Source organism: Callospermophilus lateralis, chromosome 12 (assembly GCF_048772815.1).
Source record: "Callospermophilus lateralis isolate mCalLat2 chromosome 12, mCalLat2.hap1, whole genome shotgun sequence".
Taxonomy (NCBI): domain Eukaryota; kingdom Metazoa; phylum Chordata; class Mammalia; order Rodentia; family Sciuridae; genus Callospermophilus; species Callospermophilus lateralis.
The window spans coordinates 40,201,158-40,221,911 of NC_135316.1; positions in this window are offsets into that span (position 1 = coordinate 40,201,158).

The following is a 20,754-nucleotide window of genomic DNA, read 5'->3' on the forward strand; positions in this document are numbered from 1 at the left end:
ATTCTATGCCTCAGACTATAGAATAAAGACTACTGGGGAGTAACTGGGTTAAAATAATCTACTGATGACATGACATTATCATGAAGATACTTAGTATTTACAACTTCACATTCAGTGTTATCCTGAGGCTAGAAACCCTCTTTGCAATGAAACAATTTTTGATATGATTCAGCTAATTTCCTTAATATTTCAACTTTCAGAAATTGTGGGCATTACATTGCTATAGACATATGGGATCACCATATGCCTAATCACCAATACAAAATGAGTAATTGACACTCTTTTCACTTATGTCTCTATTTTTTCTTATATTATTAGATTAGTATTATAACTATAGATATTTATTAAGATTTTGCCACCAACTTATACATAAAATTTACTGAAAGTATATACATTTAAGTTTTGAGTACTGAAACTGCATGGATTTTATTTAATGTATTACTACCAAAATTGGAAAATATAAAATGGAATGAGGAAAGTAGATACATACACTACCTACCTTTAAGATAATATGTCTGGATTAAAATAATTTGCTTTTGTATGAGTGACACACATACCTCCATATATGTAATAGTATATGTCTGTGAAACACATTTGTATGTTCAACTGTATAACATGTATGGATACAGGTAAAAATAATCATGTATGCATTTACACTTATACATATATACATATATACATATATATATATATATATATATATATATATATTTACTTATATGTAAATGTGTATATAGGGATACATATATAAACTTGCTTATTTTTTAGAAGAAAATATTAGAAAATACTTGTTTTTACCAAAGATTTACTTTGAGTGGAAACAATTTACCTGTAAACAATTTACAGTATTTAAACTTAATAGAAGTTAAGCTGATATTTAAAGTAAAAAATTTATTCTTTATAATGTGTGCCGCAGCCCGGCTGCAGCAAAATAACCGGGGGGTGACGAATAACTTGTGTACGTTGATGCAGCAGGAATGGAAGCCATTTATTGTAGGACAACCTAGGTATTTATACATTTTACACAGCTTATCTTAATTAGCATAAACTAGATACAGCAGTCAACCAATAAGGAATCTCCACACTTAATGGCTTGCTTTTGTTACTTCACAAACCACTCCCTCTGGCATTTTGCCAGGCGCCATCCAGACTTGTTTACAGACTCTAACAAATGTAGAAATTTAGATAGAGGCAATCTTGTAATTATTGACAACTCTAATTTATGTTGGCCTAGTGACATAATGTATAGTGTCATTGGCAAGTTAGACTTTCTTTAACACACACACACACACATGAATTGCACAGATAAATGCAAATTCATAATTTTACTTAATATCTACACATAACTGACTATCACTCTTCAAAATTGGAACCACTCATTTTAATATACTTTATTGTCATGACATATACTTGAAATATGTGGGCTCAAAATAATAGAAATAAACTCAAGGGCTTCTTTTTCTCAATATCTTTATTCAATTTTTTATTTATTGAGTTATAATTTAAATGTAGTAATATTCACATATTTTAAACATATTGGTCATTTAATTTTTAATAACTTTATTAAGTCTTATTGACAAATAAAATGCATATACTCAAAGTGAACAATTTCATATGCTTCAACATATGCCTTTTCATTTAGAAAGAGTGCTATAAAATATTTATGTATAGCATGATAGCTCATTTTAGAAGACCATCTCCAAAAATTTAGCAAAATTATATCATAAAATATTTAAAAATTATGAATAATGTTTTATAATTTAAATAATAACTGTCTTTATTAAGGTATGGAGAAACAATTATTAGTGAGTTATTTTAACAGAAGATAGTATAGTGGCACCCACTCCTCCACAAAAAATCATAACTGAACTTCTCCAGAAATCTTCATCATGGCTGATTTTAGGACTGTCAGCAAAAAAGTCTCTACAAAAGACTTCAACATAATAAACTTCCTATTTTTGTGTTGGCTTATTTTATTCAATGTATTACTACCAAAATTGGAAAATATAAAATGGAATGAGGAAAGTAGATACATACACTACCCACCTTTAAGATAATATGTCTGGATTAAATAGCCTGGAAGAAATTTGCACTCCAGGTGCTGGACACCCCCTTATTAGTTTTTACAAACATTTATCCTGTATACTAGTTTGTAGAAATGTGTAAACAAGGCTTCTGGTCTTGAGCTGAAGCTTCACAGAAATATCTTCATTTCTAACATAAGAGAAGTTACCAATTGTGCTCCATGATAACAGCTTTCAGGGGGAGGAAAGAAAGGGGAGAAGAATCTCTCCCCTTCTCAGATGTTGTCCTTGAAGGGTTAACTTGCCCAGAACACTGAAAGAAAAAGCTGCTTTTATGTGAACTTCTAAACCCCTCCCCTTAGATGCTGGATATAAAATTCTGAAAACTGCTGGAACTCAGGGTTCAGGGATTGATTGATTACAGCAAAAGCTGTGCCCTCTGAACCTGGCTGCAGCCAAATAAAACTCTTTCCTGTTATTTTGAGCGCCCTGCCTGGGCTATCCCTACAACAGTAGGAGAATGATTGAGAAATAAGAAACAAGAAATCTGCATAAAACTTAAGTGGCACATGAATACAGTTTAGTGATATTGTAAAGTCTTATTAAAATTTTACTTTATAGGAACAAAATATATTTAAAAGTTAAACTTTGCAAAGAGCATATCTGATAAAGAACTGCTGTATAAAATATACAAAGAACTCTTAAAAGTCAGCAATGGGAACAGAAAAATACTCAATTAAAAAGTTGGCCTTCTTTCACCAGTTATAAAGTTGAACTCAAGATGGATTAAAGAATTAAATGTAAGACCTTAAATTCTAAAAATAGTGTCAGAAAACACAGGAAAAATGCTTCTGGACAAAGAAATGAGAAAGGATTTTTTTTTTTTTTTTTGATAGGATCCCCATAGCACAGGAAAGGAAAGCAGAAATAGACAAAGGGGATAACATCGAAGCAAAAAAGTTGTACAATAGAGGAATCAATCATTAGAGTGATAAGAAAAACCTACAGAAAGGGAGAAAATAGTTGCAAACTAAATGTCTGACAATGGTTTAATATCAAGATGATGTATATAAAAAACTAAAAAACTCAATAGTAAAAACCAAATCACCTCTTTAAAAAATTATCTATAGACCCACTCAAGAGATGACATATAAATGTCCAAAAGGTATATGAAAAAATGCTTGACATCACAAATCATACAGGAAATACAAATCAAAACCACAATGAAATATCTCCTCACTCCAGTTAGGATGTTTCTTATCTCAAAGACAAAAGATAACAAGTGCTAGCAAGAATGTAAGAAAATGGAACTCTTGCTCACTGTTGGTGAGCATGTAAATTAATACAAATACTGTGAAAATACTGTAGAATATCCTCAAAACATCAAAAATGGAACTAACGTTTGATCTAGTAATCCCATATTGTGTCTATATACAAAGGAAACGAACTTGTCATGTTGACTAAGTAACTAACTACACTCCTGTGTTTATTGTAGCACTATTCACAATAGCCAAGAAATAGAAGCAACAGTGTGTCCATCAAGTGATGAATGGATAAAGAAAATGTGGTACATATACACAATGGAATAATATTTAGCCATAAAAATGAGTAAAATACTTTCATTTGCAACAACATGGATAGAACTGGAGTACATTATGCTGTGAGAAATAACTCAGGCACAAAAAGATAAATACTAAATGATCTCATTTATATGTGGAATCTGAAAACAATGATCTCATAGAGTTGAGTATAGAATTGTGCTAACCAGAGACCAGAAAGAATAAATAGTAGGGGGCGCAGTGTGGGGAAAGGTTGATCAATAAGTAAGTTATTATTAGTAGCCAATTTTTCTGGTATGTTATTATATAGTATGGTGACTTTAGATAACAATAACATATTGTATACCTCAAAAATTGAGAAGAAAAGATTTTGAAGGTTTTCTGCTGCAGTCTGACTGGGCACAAAATCACCAGTCACTCAAGCAGGAACAAACTTTATTTCGGAACTCCCCTGAACGCCACCCATGCAGCCTTCTCAGGGACACCACGCACCAACTGAACTCCTTCCACCGGAACTTCACTCACCAACGCAAACTCCCCAGGAATCCCCGAAAGAACTCCAAAGTATCCGGTGCCCGAGGCAGCAGGAGTCTATATACAATTGAATACATAGCCTGTTTCAATCCAGCATCATCCAGTCACAGCAATTATACACAGCTTAACTTAATTATCATCATCTTAATGTCTCACCTCTCAACCATTACTTCTGGCAAAATGCCAGGGACCATTCCGACTCAGCTGTGGCTCTCAACAGTTTTCACCACAGAAAAATTGTAAATGATTGAAGAGATATGATTTAACATTATAAAACATATACATGTATCAAAACATTACGTGACACCTTATTAATATGTACATTTTTATGTTTTTATGTAGCAGTTAAAAAATAAGAAAGGCAAACACTATGTGGACACACAATGGAATACTTCTCTAAATTAAAAAGAGCGAAATCCTGTCATTTGACACTACAAGGTCAAATGATAGAACTGGAGATCTTAATGTTAATTGACATAAGCCAGGTTCAGAAAGAAAAATACTGCTTGATCTCATTTATGTATGGAATCAAGGAAAATTACAGTAGAATGATTTTCAGAGGCTGGGAGAATAGGGATAGGGAGAAATGAGGGAGGGTTGGTCAATAGTTACTAAGTTGCAATTAATTGGGAAACCACAAGTTCTTGTGAGCTATGGCCCAGCAGGGAGTGTAAAAATAAACTAATGTACTATACATATAAGAGTGTTAGAAGAAAGGCTTTGAATGCTTTCACTGCAAACTTGGAGGAGATGGATATGTTTAACCTGTTTTAAACATTAGATGATGTTTACCTGTATTGAAATATTATATATAACCCTATAAAGATGTACAATTATATGTTTCTTTGTATTGACACATAAATAAATCAAAAAAGAATGATTTAATAGTATTGTGCAATAATGAAGGGGCATATTAACATGATCTCATTTTCAAAAGTACTTTTTCTCACCCATTGCTCAGAAATGGACTAATATCTGATATAATATGCCTTATTAGTCTGAAATTTATATTATTAAAAATGATAATAACATCAACAAAATATATCATAATCTCCTGCTTAGGACTTAAATTGATTTTTATATGGTTTCATCATCTCATCTATTTTTCTCAATAATCTATTATAAAGGAGATAAAGAAATTGGGCTAGTTCACTGTCAAAAACTTTGATGTGGCCTCAGTATTTATCCTTCTTTAATTTTCATTGCATATATACACCAACTTTATTCATTTTTATATCTAAAAATCAAAGCTCTGGTCATTCACATTTTAGCTCTGGGCTCCAGTTTACATTTTATTCAAGATTTCCATATTTTTAACCTTTTTCCTCTGCCATTTTTCAATGTCCTAAATCAGGCATACCTTATATTAAAAGAGAATTAATTGTACCACAGTTAATCTAATTTCTTGAGTCAGATAATTTACTTTTACTTATGAGTAAATTTAGATTTTTGTTATGATTCTGGTTTGAAATTAATTTTAGTAGGATTTTTTATGATGAATAATCAAGTACAAATGTATTTCAATAATGTCTTCATTGAATTATAGCACAACAATTAAGCATTTACTTTACAACATGCTTGATCTATTTCACCTTATAATTCAATATTTCTTAGGTGGATACCTCATGTCAAAGCTCCAAGATACAACAGGATCAAATGTAGCATAAAACTAAGTAAACTACCAGACTGATGTAACAGAAATGCAAGTATTCTGGCAATGTAGGAATTTTTATGATAGAGAAAAAGGCTGGTAGAAGTATCAATAGATCATCCCATTTTTTTAATTACCAGACCTACATTAAAGCCCTGTGAATTAGAAGGACATAGCTTGCTTTTGAAAAGGGCTTAGTTCTTGAGATAGAATCTCTGTCAAAAAAAATTGGATTGTATGCACACTCTGAAGTAAAATAAACTCTTAGTTTTGAACAATTTTTTGCCTTTAAAGACTAATAATCAAAGAAGAAAAAAAGAGGCTTCAGTAACATAATGTTTAAACTTTCAGTGTCCTGTCATTTTAACGTTTCCATAGGAATTTCCATTACAGACATGTTTTTTGATGGCTTTAGATCTTTGGAACTGAAATTTAGAACAAAGGTCCTCAGACTCAAACAGTTGTTATTTCCTTGAAGAAAAATGAAAGAAGTCTATATATTTTTTCAGTAACAACAACAACAAAAAATACATTGTAACACAAAAATGAGATTTTAAATAGAGCACAGAAGTCTAAAAACATCGTTTGCATTAATACTGGAAAATAGAAAATGACAAGAATTTGAGTTTCTAGTGAAATTCAAATATAATATAGAATTCCATCATTTCTCATTTTCCCATTTTTTGAACAAGTTTTATTTCACTTTTGCAAATTTGCCTATTTATTAAATTTTTAAAATGCACTGCATTGGCTTTAATATATCATGGATTTACTTGTAATACTATATTTAAATTATATTAAAATTAAAATATGAGAGTATTAACTGAGATTTGACATCTTATGGAGACTGAATGTTTTATTATAAGAAATATTTTCATATCCACATATTTCATTATTTGGAGTGAATAGTGATGGCTGAGCAATGTTTATGAGCCAGTTGAAATGAGATGACAATCTATAAAGCTCTGGGGAAAAACTTAATATAAAGTGTGTGTGTGTGTGTGTGTGTGTGTGTGTGTGTGTGTGTGTTCAATTTTAAAGGTTAATAAAATTTTTGAAAACTTTTATTTATGCTTATTAATTATACATAGTAGTGAGTTTCATTGTGGCATATTTGTATATGCATATAACATAGTTTGATCAATTTTATTCCCCAAAACCTCCCTCTTGCCACCTCCCTCCTCTGATCACCTTCCTGTACCTTAATGTTCTCCCTTCTATTTTCATGAGGTCCCTTTTTTTCCCTTTTACTCCTCTAGCTTCCACAAAAAAATAAGAAAATACATGACCCTTGACTACCTGAGTCTGACTTATCTTCCTTAACATAATATTCTCCCATTCCAACTGTTTTCCTGCAAATGACATAATTTTTCTTTATCCATTCATCTGTTGACAGACATCTAGTCTAGTTCTATAACTTGCCTGTTGTAAATTGTGCTGCTATAAACATGGGAGTATATTGTCTCTAGTTCTTTGGGATAAATACCGAGGAATGGTAGAGGTGGTTCCTAATGGAAGCTTCATTTTTAGGTTCATGAGGAAAATTCATACTTATTACCAGAGTAGTTATACTAATTTACATTAGTACTAATTTACATTAATACACCATCAGTGTATTAGTGTTGCTTTCCCCCCACATCTTCACTAGCATTTATTGTCATCTGTAATTCTTGATGTTTGCCATTAATACTAGAGTAGGTGGAATCTCAAAGCAGTTTTGATTTGCAATTCCCTGATGTGAAAGATGTTGAACATTTTTTTCATATTGTTGTTGGTCATCTATACTTCTTTTGAGAAATGTCTGTTCAATTCATTTATCCATTTACTGTATGGATCAGATGTTTGATGTAGAAGAATCAAAACAGATCCCTGTTTCTCACCCTACACAAAAGTCAACTCGAGATGGATCAAAGACCTTGGAATAAGATCAGAAAATTTGCAAATGTTGGAAGAAAATCCAGGGGAAACACGTTAACACAGAGGCGCAGGCAACAACTTCCTGAGTTGGAGTCCTATAACTCAGGAGATAATATCAAGAATCAAAAAGTGAGATGCTATCAAAGTAAGAAGTTTCTATACAACAGTGTAAAGAGAGCACCTATGGAATGGGAGGAGTTTTTTGTCAGTTATACTTGTGAAAGAGGATTAATACACAGAATACATAAAGGACACAAAAAAACTCAACACTGAAAATAGGTGTTTCTTAACTCCTCTTAGTAAACTCCTTTTTAAAATGTAGACCCTTCCAACCTTCAAACCCTGACAAATTTTAGTGTAACTGTGTCAACTAGTGTCACCTAGTAGTATAAATGGAACATTGTTTTGCCCACCTAGTCATCATTAAAAAAAAGAACTATATAGACAAAAATTAGAGCATTAATAGAAAGCCTAATCAACCTTGGTTAAAGTGCTTGACAGCAGGTTAATTGCCAAGATCATTCTCACAAGTGGATTTTACTTTCTAAGGATATTGTTGTTAGTGATTTTTCTTTTTCTTTCTAAAAAGAACACAACTTTACCAGAGTCAACCTAAGAGTCCTTTTTATTCTGTATTGATTATAATTAAATATTTATATTTCTAGTAATTTAAAATCCAAATAAATAATAATAAAGATGCTTATTATTAACTCAGAATTTTTATTGATTCATTCACTCATTTGAAAACAATTGGGAATACAATTGTCAAGCCATGTTTAAAATACCAATGGCAAAGAAGTAAAGCCTACTATGATTTTAATGGGCTTACAAAGAAGGAAGCAGATATTAAAAATAGTTTAAGTGTTATATTAGTTAATTGAATCATAATTTCATTAATGTAGTAAGCATATATTAAACAGTTTCCATATCAGCTTTTTGGCTATGTGTATGCATTTAAAAATCTCATATACAAATTTACAGTCTAGTAAGAAAGATGGCTTCATGAATATTAATTATAGCATAAGATGTTCAGTACTTTGATGGAGTTATGCAATATGTTGCAGACCAGTAATCCAGGAAATGTCTCAAGTGAAGTAAATTGATGCCTAGCCAGGGTCTAACAGGATGAACAGACAAGCAGATCTGAGAGGACAGGAAAAATTGCAAAGGAAATTATTATAAGAAATTTATAGGTGAATTATATATAAAATTACATTAGGATTATAAGAATTGTGACTAAGCAGTATGACTGTAGCATCGTGTACTGTGAGTCAACCAGATGTGACACAGGGGACAGGATCTAGTTCAGGAAGGGCCTTGATATGGTTCGGGATGTGCTATTCCAAAATACTTTATTTTGGCATTCTGAATATTTTAAACTTAGGGAATCTGAGAAAACTTTAGGAGAAGGCAAGTTACTCTTGTATTTACCCTGAGTTGTCTCCTACAGTGGAACCTTAAAGAACTCTCTTTTTTTTTTTTTTTAATTTTTTTAGTTGTTGATTGACCTGTATTTACTTACTTATATGTGGTGCTGGGTATCGAACCCAGTGCCTCACACATGCGAGGCAAGTATGCTACCACTGAGCCACAACCCTAGTCCCTAAAGAACTCTTATATATATATATATCTAAAGATCCTTATACGAGAGAATTCTTCCCTGTGCTCAGAAAAGGGAAGAAACAGAGACACCAAGAATCTAAACAAACAGGTCTAAGTTCTCCTGTTTATTACCACTCAAGCATACTCACTTTGTCTAATCGTATGTCCACATGACTGTCTACTCTTCATCAAATCTGAGCCTAAACTACAGTTTTCTTTGTATGTTGGGGTCTTTTTTGAAGCCTCCCAAGCTATGTAAACATACTAAATAAGTTCATATTACTTTTTCTTGATAATCTCCTTTGTTTTGAGGATCTCACCCAATGAATCTTGCAATGGTTAAGAAAGATATGTTTTCTTTCCTACAGCCTTCTAATCCCATGCTCTGTATTGCAATTGAAAAGAAACTGCAAGATTGTTGGGAGGGATGACTAGAACAGGCAAAAGCAGATGGCAGTAAATATTAAAGTCATTTATGTTATCAGACAAAAGTTTCTTTCTTCTGACATACAATAACTTTCCTCTTACTGATCCTGTATGGGTTTTGGGAGGTTTGGAAGGATATTGTTCAATTAACCAGAAGTAAAATCACATACATCATTTCTAGATTTTGGCATTTAATTGCTGATGAAAATACTTACAAGTTATCTGGCAGATTAACTTTTTAAAACTGATTTCTGACTTGCCATATTAAGAAATCTTCTGGGTGAGGTTATAAAATATCATACAATACTGTTTAAAAATGTTTCTATGGTCATGTATAACTAAAATTAAAAAAAAAAATAACAAAACAACCTCCACACACACACAAAAATAAAAATGTTTCTTTATGTGAAAATCATTCAGCCTGTACCATATTTGATAAGAATCAGCAGAATGGTCTTCTTTTAAAGTTGCAGAGGTAGTCCTAGGCTGCCATGAATTGTGCTCAGTTGACTTCTAGCCCCTGTACAGTTGACTCACTATAGAAAACACACACTTTTGGCTTATTTTTAATGGAATTGCATTTTTCTCATGCAGTTGCAAGCAATTTTAGGCCCCAAACCCTAGATATCAGTCCTAAACTGAGACTCAGACAAATGCTTCTTATATCTTACTTATAATGATATCTACTTCTGCAATCACAAGGTATTTTTTCTAACTTATTGTTTGTCTAAATGTGTGATTTTCAAAATTGGGTATGGCTGCAGGCTCATTTCTCACACTCTAAATAATTTCCTTGACATCAGTAATTGTGAGTACCAGGAATATGTATGTAAATAATTGCATTTCTCCTTATCTCTTCTAGTTCTCAATAAGCTAAATTGTTGACATAGAAAGCAGATAGAAATACGGTTAATAAGTATGCTTGCCTTCAAATAAGGGGGGAGGAACTATATCACTGATTTCAGCACAGAATGGAGTTAAGAACCAAAAATCTTTCAGGAGTTTTGCTACGTGACTGACCTTCAGCTCTCTATATATCTTCCTATTATTTCCCCCACAGATTTAGTCTGAGGACAGGTTTGTGGAGCAGAAACAGTTGCTCTCAATTTCTCTACTTTGTACCTCACTGACTACTGCACATGAAATGGTGTGGATAGAGAGCATATAAAATAAGTTTTTAACACATTAACTCCAACTAGATAAAAATAGGTATCCAATGGATAATAATCTTTTACTATTCACCAATCATATATTATTTTTTCTCAATTCATATTGAGTTTGGAGCCCAACTTCCAGAGTCTGAACTCTGGTTCCCCAACTTACTTCTTGTGCGATATTTGACAAGTTCTCAACCTCAGCTTCTCACATATAAACAGTAAAATAATAGCAAATTCTCATGAAACTTAAAATGTTACAATGTAATCATATTTCTTTTGTAATCCTTTTATCTGCTTTTAGAAGTGATTATTTAATCTTACAAAGCATAGCAAGGCTATGGATAAATGAACAAACACAGGACTATCTCATTTAGTAATTAAGATTGAAGTATTTAATTTAAGTGTTTGAGGTATGATGCAAAACGTGCTGCTGATAATCATAATAACAAAGTCATTTGCTACTGTGTGGGGGTTAATTAATATTTATTATGCTGTCCTTTTCTATTAACTTATGACAAAAAAGAAAATAACCTTATACACTTTTCAATTTCCATCTTTTTGAACTTAAAGAAAAACTAGAAGGAGGGATATAAACTCAGATGAGTTGGGAAGCTCTGTTGTAACTTTTTATACATCATAAACTGCCTTCTTTTGTGAAAATCATAGGGAATATTTCATATTAAATCTAGCTATTCTTCTGGTTGTTAAAGTGAAAAAACAGTGGCACTACAGAATAGCAAACTCTGCCTCCTGAATTTATCTGAAAATGCATCCTTTTTCTCCCTCTGGGCTTGACTTTTCTGACTGGGAAAAATCAGTATTAGCTTACATTCCATTATATTTCAATATTTTAGCACAAGCAATACATAATATTTCTCAGTCTGGCTCAATGTGAATCAGATAACAACTTCCTTAACATAGTCAATGTTGAGCTTTAAACACTTGATTTTTTTGGTAAAATGTTCTGCTGAATAAATTTTTCCTTCCCTTTGACAAAGTTTATAATAAAAGAATATTTTGCATCTGTAGAGAACAGGACCCTATGGGAAATACAGAGCTCATTGAACTGTTTTACATCAGAGTAATCTGAAGAGAAATGCCAGTCAGTATTTTTCAAAACATGATACATGGGCTTAAAATTGCTATTCCCTTTTGAGTAAATAATCCACTACTTCTAAAATCTAGGATCAGTTGCAACTTGATACCAACAACCAAAACTATCCTAAAAATTACTCTAAAGGATATATTTTCTAAAGTTGAATGGATATAGCTTTATGTATTGTCACTTTCATTGAAGGCAAATCTACAAAACTTAGCAACTGGAATTATGGGATTTGATAATATTCTTTACATGTAAGCTTTTGGATATATCCTCTTTGACATTTCTCAGGGTCATTTCCAGAAATGGTATGGCAATGAATGATTTCTTTCTTTTGTCATTAACTTTGAATAAATCTACCGAGGTTAAAGTGAGGTGAATATTTAATAAAGCTGTATGTAGATTTAATAAATGTTAACACCGATCTGAATGAGGAAAACAATGGAAAATAAGTGAATAAAAAATTCAATGTTAAGCTTACCCTCTAAATTAAACTTAACTCCAGTCTACACCAATCTTTGATGGGTGTACTCTAATCTACATACCTATGTTCATGTAACTTAACCGATATTAGCTTTTATTTCAGACCTAGAAACAAGTCTCCTGGATATTAGGTCATGGTAAATTTGAATAATCTAAATAGATGAAAAATGTGAAAACTTGTCAAGTGGAGTAATAAGTATGATTTTTGCTACTTTTATCCTGTGTTAATTTCATCACCAATAGCATACCTAGTATTTTTATAGACAAGAATTTTTTAAGCTATTCCAAAATTTGACAATATATTACCTGCTAATTTTTAACATTTTGTACCATATTTTATTTTCAAGTTATTGATCTAGTTGATCAATTCTAGATTTAATTACAGAATCGTGCTGAATAATCAATTAACTTGTGTAACACTGGAGGCTTAAAGATTTTTCCATGTGTTTATTCTACTAAATTATTTGTTTGGTATCCAAGGTCAAAATTTGCCATCAATTTTGTTTCAGCTTTGATACTTTATATTGACCACACACATAATATATAATCAATATTTTTATTAAGTTAATATGAATTGGGATAACTATTTAACTGTGTTCAAACTACAGTAGGAGAATAACTACAATTTGGGTTGTATTCAATTCCTTTCAGAAAAGCACTTCACATTTTGTTGTTGTTGTTGTTGGCAGAAAATATTATATTGAGTAGAAATTGGTACAAAATAGTTGGGACTTTATATGCATTTTTTAAATAGCATATTTGTGTGATTCTCAGGATCAGTAGTTTTGTATATTTCCCACTTGTTCTTTTCAAGGTAATTTAGAACATCATTCCTAACATTAGTAATTAAATTTGACATCTTTAGAGTTGTTTTGTAAAAAAAAAAGTTAATTGGGGGACAGCTTTACACTTAGAAAACACTTTCTAATTTATAGAATATAAAACAGAAGCCAAACTTAATACATTTTTGTTTATACCTTCTTAACAAGGATCACAATTATTATTGTAGACATTCTGAATAGGTATAAATGTAAGGTCTATTAAGAATATCTCAGAAAAAGAAAGATTAACCTGAAGTATAGCTCAATTATTTTGTTGCCTTTATTCAAAATTTCATCCCTTGGGCATTTTAATGAGAATTAGCTGTACACAAATTTATAGACATAAGCTTTTGAAAAGGTTCTTTAAAATTAGACGCAATTACATGAAAGTGATTTTCTTTAGATTAAAATTTCCATTAGTGCAATAAGTATGAATTTGGAGGCAATAACCATGCCTTGCTGAATATTCTACATATTCAAGATCATTTAATGAAATGACCTCAAGTTACTAATTTAAAACATTATGTGACTGAAAAGAACAAAGGTAACAGTATGATAATAAGTGAAAAATACATTAGGCTACCTCCAAATAAATTCTAGTACCCTGCAACAAAATAAATTACATGATGCATTTAAAAACTAAAGTGCACAGTAATATCAGTTATTCTATGCATTATGTTTCAGATCTTTCTTGGGGGTAGGGTACCGGGGATTGAACTCAAGGGCACTCAACCACTGAGCCACATCCCCAGCCCACTTTTATATTTAATTTAGAGACAGGGTCTCACTGAGTTATTTAGTGCCTTGCTGTTGCTTTGAACTCCGTATCCTCTTGTCTCAGCCTCCTGAGCCACTGGGATTACAGGTATGTGCCATGGCATGTGGCTATGTTACTGATCATTCCAGATAGATGATGATAAATTTTCCTGATATGATTTGGAATTGAAAATCATCATTAGACAATAAAATAGGTAAGCTAATATTTTTATTATAATGATTTTCTGCTAAGAGCCATAGCCAAGTAGTAATGATGCATGGCATTTTTGGTTGAAAGGTGACGCCAACAAGCCATTGAGATGATATGATTATGTTAAGATCTGAGTTCAAATGGATATTAGACCCCTGCTGTCCACCTCGGCCTGCTATGGGACTCCTGGAGAGTTCCCATTGGTTGGGGAAGGGCGGTAGGAGGGAATTCCAAAGGAGGGATTTCCTATTGTGGGGTCCTGGAGAATGCTGCGTGTGTGGGTCGGCATTTTTCCCGGGAGCATACAGGTCATTGGCGGGAGTTTAAAAATAAAGTTTGTTCCTGTTTGAGTGGCTCGTGATTTTGTGCCCAGCCATTCTGCGGCAATTGGTGGCCTGTGCAGGGGACGCCTGAAGCTTGGAAGTAAGCAAAATTGCTCGCCCCTGAGGGAAGGCGAGAGAATGGGTGACCATTTCAAAAAACAATGTGTTCTTGTTTTGATTTATTTTCTTTTTGTTTCAAGCTGCCTATCCCTAGAACTTTCTCAGGCAAACTGGGAAAATGGTTGGCTCAAGGTTTGAAATTGTTCGGCCCTGAGAAAGAGAAAATTGATACAACGATTTTTTGTTCCATTTTTGTTTCATTCTGTTTCGGTTTTGTTTTATGTTATCTTTTTGGGTTGCGTTATTTTTATAGTAGATTAGAAATTAGTAAACAACAAACCAAAAGAATGTTAAGTAAATTACTATAGGTCCAGACTATGGTAGAAAACATGTTAGGTCAAGCAAAAGAGAAGGTCTCTCGAGCTAGTCAGATAGAGGAAGAAAATTTAAAGGAAGAAAGCTTAGAGGAAAAACAACCATCAGTGGGGGAACTACAACAGGAGGCTGCTACTAACTCCGTTCTATCACCAGAGGGCGTAATTCAACCAACAGCTCCATCTAAAGAGACAGCTGAGTGGCCCTCAACCCCAGTAGTTGATAGACGGAATCCTGAGGCAGGACCTCAAAGATTAGCATGCCCTGAACTTGAGCAGGCAGGAGGGCAACAAATTCACCATGCTTTAGATTTCAAAACAGTAAAGCAATTAAAGGAGGCTGTAACAACGTATGGTCCACAAGCACCCTTCACTATAAGCATGGTCGAATCCATTACCAACTTGGACATGACGCCAGCAGATTGGGCTAACATGTGTCAATCTGTGCTAAATGGAGGACAATATTTGTTATGGAAGGTTGCCAGTGAGGAATTTTGCACAGAGACAGCTAGGCGAAATGCAGCAGCCGGTTACACTCAAAGAAATCTAGATATGTTGTTAGGAAAGGGACCTTATGAGGGTCAATGGCAACAAATTGAATATGATCCTGGCATATACACACAAATTGCTGTAGATGTGGTTAGGGCATGAAAAACTTTACAGGGGTATGGAGATTTACAAGGACAATTATCTAAGGTAATACAGGGAGATAATGAACCTTACGCTGAATTTGAAGATAGGCTTATTCAAACATCTGCCAGAATTTTTTGGGATACAGAACAAGCAATGAAATTAATAAAACAACTGGCTTATGATCAAGCAAATCGTTACTGCAGAGAGGTCATTAGACCATGGAGACATGAAAATTTAAACACATATATTAAATTATGTAGAGACATTAATGAACAAGGGCAAGTCTTGGCAGCTGAAGTACAACAGGCTTTAGATGCCAGGCCAAAAACATGCTACAATTGTGAACAAACAGGACATTTTAAAAGGAGTTGCCCCATAGGAGGAGGGTTTAACAAAGCTAGGTATCAAAGGAATAGAATAGCGGGTATTTGCCCACGATGACATAGAGGGAGACATTGGGCTAATGAATGCAGTTCTCAAACCACCATAGAGGGTATTCCGTTATCAAAAAATGGACAAGGACCAAGTGTTTACCCACGATATCGGGGAGAAAGGCATTGGGCTCCATTGCCAAAAAACGGACAGGGGGGCCCAATGCTCCGGGGCCCACAACCACAAATATACGGGGCAATGGAGGAACCCAGCAACATCATCAGGGTAATGCCCAGGACACATCATACATTAAATCCCTCATCAGACAAACTAGAGGGAGCGCAGGGTTGGACATCTGCGCCTACACCAGAGCAGTACTAACTCCAGAGATGGGAGTTCAAATCATTCCCACAGGAGTAAAAGGACCTCTTCCCCAAGGAACAGTAGGCTTATTATTGGGATGCAATTCTTCTACACTAAAAGGAATTATGATAAGTCCTGGGGTAATTGATCCCGATTATGAAGGTAAAAAAAAATTATAGCTAGTTCTCCAAGAGGTATATCAGTAATTTCACCAGGAGATAGAATAGCACAGTTATTAATAATACCCAGCCTGCATGATAAATTTTCTAGTAGTACTGTAGAAAGAGGTTCCAGGGGATTAGTCTCCACAGGTGTGGATTGGGCTATGCTGTCTTTAAATTTAGATTCTCACCCAATGCTAAAACTAAATATTCAAGGACATGAATTTAATGGGCTACTGGACACAGGAGCTGACCTTAGCATCATATCTCGTCAAGAATGGCCAAAACATTGGCCATTACAAAAGCCACTCAAACGCTTTGAGGCCTAGGAGTGGCAACTAATCCCCATAGAAGTGCAATGGTATTAGGTTGGAAGGATCCTGAAGGATGTGAAGGAACTATACAGCCATATGTATTGGATCTTCTTCCTATAAATTTATGTGGATGAGATGTCCTACATCAATTAGGTTTGACATTAACATCAATTCTAACGCTCCCACTACTAGGGCTAGACAAGGCTTTAGGAAAGAAAAAAGATTAAGAGAACAAGAACAAGGTATAACAGCACCAATTCAAATAGATCAAGGAATAAATAGACATGGATTGGGTTTTCAGAAAGGGCCACTGAGACAATCAAAATTACTTGGAAATCAGAAAGACCAGTATGGGTTCCTCAGTGGCCCCTGACTAAAGAAAAGATACAAGTAGCCTATGACCTGGTCAAACAACAATTAGCGGAGGGACATATACAATCTTCCGTATCTCCCCATAATACTCCTATTTTTGTCATTAAAAAGAAATCTGGTAAATGGAGATTATTGCAAGATTTAAGAGCCATTAATAATGAGATGGTTATTATGGGACCTGCTCAATCGGGGATTCCTCAATTGTCTGCTTTGCCAAAAACTTGGTATGTTTTAGTTATAGATATTAAAGATTGTTTTTTTTTTCAATTCCAATTCATCCTGAGGATAGTCCACGTTTTGCATTTACTATCCCTGCACTGAATCATGAAGGTCCTGATCAGAGATATGAATGGAAAGTACTCCCTCAAGGGATGGCTAGTAGTCCAACTATGTGTCAAATTTATATTAACAAAGCAATCCAGCCACTTAGAAATCAAAATCCTGAACTACAAATATTTCACTATATGGATGATGTATTGTTAGCACATAAAGATAAAAACACATTGCTAGAATGTTATGCCACACTTACAAATTTATTAAAAAATTATAATCTAGAGATAGCAATAGATAAAGTTCAATTAAATCTTCCAATTAATTATTTAGGAGTTGCATATCCTCAACTATGGTCCATCCACCAAAAATTTAAATACAAGAAGACCAACTCAAATCACTTAACGACTTTCAAAAGTTATTGGGAGACATAATTGGATAAGGCCTTATCTAGGCATACCAACAGGAGAATTGGGACCTTTATTTGATATCCTAAAAGGTCCATCAGATCCAAATTCACCCCGAATGTTAACTCCTGAAGCAAGAAAGGCATTAAAAATCATTGAAACATATATGGAAAATATGTATTTGGATAGAATTGATATAAGTTTGCCTTTATTATTTATTGTCATACCAACAAAAAATATTCCTACAGGAGTATTTTGGCAAGAAGGTCCATTATTGTGGATACATTTATCTTATTCTCCTAACACTATTCTTACTAGGTATCCTGAGGCTGTAGGACAATTAATACTCAAAGTAATAAAAGCAGCAAAGGGAGTGTTTGGGATTTCTCCCAATAAAATTATTACTCCATATACTATAGATCAAATTGATGAGTTAGCTATTGAGTTAAGTACTTGGGCAATAATCATGTGTAAATGTAATGTTTCATTTGATAATCATTTACCATCTAATCCTTTGTTGTCTTTTTGGTCTTCGCATCCTGTAGTTTTTCCAAAAATGACAAAAAAAAAAAAAAAAAAAAAAACCTATCATGAATGCTCCAAATATATTCACTGATGGGTCAAATAATGGTATAGCAGCAGTAGTTACCCCTGATCAAACTTTTACATTTTTAGTACCCAAACAATCAGCTCAAAAGGTAGAGCTTAATGCAGTATTACAAGCTTTTGTGATGTTTAAAGATTCGGTATTTAATTTATTTTCTGATAGTCAGTATGTAGTTAATGCTATAGTATCCCTTGAAGATGCTGGTAGGATTTCCCTTTCCTCTACTGTTTTCTCTTTGTTTTCCACTATACAAAGTCTAATCTGGCACAGAAAAGATCTATTCTTTATAGGACATATTAGGGCACATACAGGATTGCCTGGAGCCTTTAGTTTGGGCAATAAATTAGCAGATATATCTACACATGACATACATATTTTCTCCACAATAGAAGAAGCTATAAATTTTCATAAAAGGTTCCATGTCAATGCTAATACTTTACAAAAGCGCTTTAAAATAACTAAGGAACAAGCCAGACATATAATAAAACAATGTCAAAATTGTGTGACCTTTTTACCACAAGTTAATCTTGGAGTCAATCCTAGAGGATTGATACCTAACCATATTTGGCAGATGGACCTCACACACTTGCCAGAATTTGGAAAATTAAAATATTTACATGTTACAGTTGATACTTCTTCTGGAAGACATAGAGGTTCAAACCAAAGGAATGAACAACCTATTGAATGAAATAATCCTAGAAAACTTTGCAGATATGAAAGATGGAATGGATTGCCAAATCCTGGAAGCCTACAGGACCCCAAACATACAAAACCGAAATCGACCAACTCCACGACACATAATTATGAAGATATCCAACATAGAGAACAAGAAGAGAATATTAAAACTACGAGAGAAAGAAGGCAGATTACATTCAGGGGTAAACCAATTAGGTTAACGGCTGATTTTTCATCACAGACGTTGAAAGCAAGAAGATCCTGGAACAACGTATTTCAAATGCTGAAAACCAATGGATTCCAACCAAGAATACTGTATCCAGCAACATTAAGCTTCAGATTTGACAATGAAATTAAAATATTTCACGATAAACAAAAGTTAAAAGAATTCACAGCCAGAAAACCAGCTCTGCAAGGCATTCTGAGCAAAACACTACAAGAAGAGGAATTGAAAAACAGCACCCAAAACTAATATTGGGAGGTAATACAGTAAAGGGAAGAAAAAAAATATAACCAAAAAGGGAAAAATGAGCCAAACTAAAATAAATAATAAATAAACATGACTGGAAGCACAAACCATATTTCAATAGTAACTTTAAATGTTAACGGCTTAAATTCATCAATCAAGAGACATAGGCTAGTAACCTGGATTAAAAAAACAGATCCAACAATATGCTGCCTTCAGGAGACTCATATGATAGGAAAAGACATACACAGGTTGAAAGTGAAAGACTGGGAAAAATCATACCACTCACATGGTCCTCGGAAACAAGCAGGAGTGGCCATACTCATATCAAATAAAATCAGCTTCAAACCTAAGTTAATCAAAAGGGATAAAGAAAGCCACTATATACTGTTAAAATGAATCATCCACCAACAAGACATAACAATTATCAATATGTATGCACCAAACAATGGTGTTGCAACGTTCATAAAACAAACTCTCCTCAAGTTCAAGAGTCAAATAGACCACGACACAATAATTATCAGTGACTTCAACACACCGCTCTCTCCATTGGACAGCTCCACCATACAAAAGCTGAATAAAGAAACTATAGAGCTAAATAACACAATTAATAACCTAGACTTAACAGCCATATATAGAATATATCAACCATCATCAAGTGGATATACATTCTTCTCAGCAGCACATGGATCCTTCTCAAAGATAGATCATATATTATGCCATAGGGCAACTCTTAGTAAATATAAAGGGGTGGAGATAATACCATGCATCTTATCTGATCATAATGAAATGAAACTGGAAATCAATGATGAAAGAAGGAAGGAAAAATCCTGCATCACCCGGAAAATGAACAATATGTTACTGAATGATCAATGGGTTACAGAAGACATAAAGGAGGAAATCAAAAAATTCTTAGAGATAAATGAAAATACAGACACAACATATCGGAATCTATGGGACACAATGAAAGCAGTTTTAAGAAGGAAATTCATTTCCTGGAGTTCATTCCTCAAAAAAAGGAAAAAGCAGAAATAAATGAACTCACACTTCATCTCAAAACCCTAGAAAAGGAAGAGCAAAAAACAGCAAATGTAGAAGGCAAGAAATAATTAAAATC